Genomic DNA, 968 nt, shown 5'->3' on the forward strand with positions numbered 1-968 from the left:
AAAGGACGGACACAAACAGACAAAATCAGGCTGATGTGGTTAAACAATTTAATAAACAAAAAGCTACAAAACAGGCAGGGACATTTAGTAGTTTTGGAAACCTCCAAACATCAAGGAAGACGAACTGATGCTAAATAAAAACAGGTGGAATAAATCAGGGCAATTGAAAACACACAAGGCAGGAAGTAAAACCAGACATGACACATAAGGAGTTAACCTTCAAAATAAAACAGGAAACAAAAAACCTAGTATCATGACAATACTTAAGCCATAAAAAGTCATAGTACAATATCCCATGAACAACTTCATAATAGTACACTATAAGATGCCATTTACATTATTCATGTCAATGATGCTTTTATTTAAAGTGAAAAAAATGCATTCAACCATGAAGATACCACCCAAAAATAGCTAAAATAATGTGAGTACATACAATTCCTCAAATAAAAAAAAGACTTTACAAAAACCCAGTTTCATGACAATGTTGTCTTTAAAAAGTCATTGAAAGTCATATTATCGTATGCCATGAACAATTTCATTATAGTATAGGATGCCATTTACATCAATCATTTAGCCGATGCTGTTATCCAAAGTGACTGTCAATTAGTGCAGTTATTTTCAATTTGCAAATTCATCAAATAAGCCAAATGTGTTTCAATTGATACATTTTAGAATACATAGATACAGATACATTTCTTTTCCCTGTATATCTTTTCATGGGCCAAGATGCAGTCTACAGAGGTGAGTCTTTATTGTGCGATAGAAGATGTGGGTTTCTGCTGTCCTGATGTGGGAGCTCCTTCCACCATTGAGGAGCCAGGACAGCTAACACTCCGGATTTTGTTGAGTGGTAGCTGGGCACCCCTCATAAAAAAAAAAGTGATAGTATGGCATGTTATTAAAAAAGTCATAAAAACATCATACTATAGTATCTAATAGAAACCGTCCTAAAAAGTTCATGTTATCAT

Source organism: Etheostoma spectabile, chromosome 16, assembly GCF_008692095.1.
Source record: "Etheostoma spectabile isolate EspeVRDwgs_2016 chromosome 16, UIUC_Espe_1.0, whole genome shotgun sequence".
Lineage (NCBI taxonomy): Eukaryota > Metazoa > Chordata > Actinopteri > Perciformes > Percidae > Etheostoma > Etheostoma spectabile.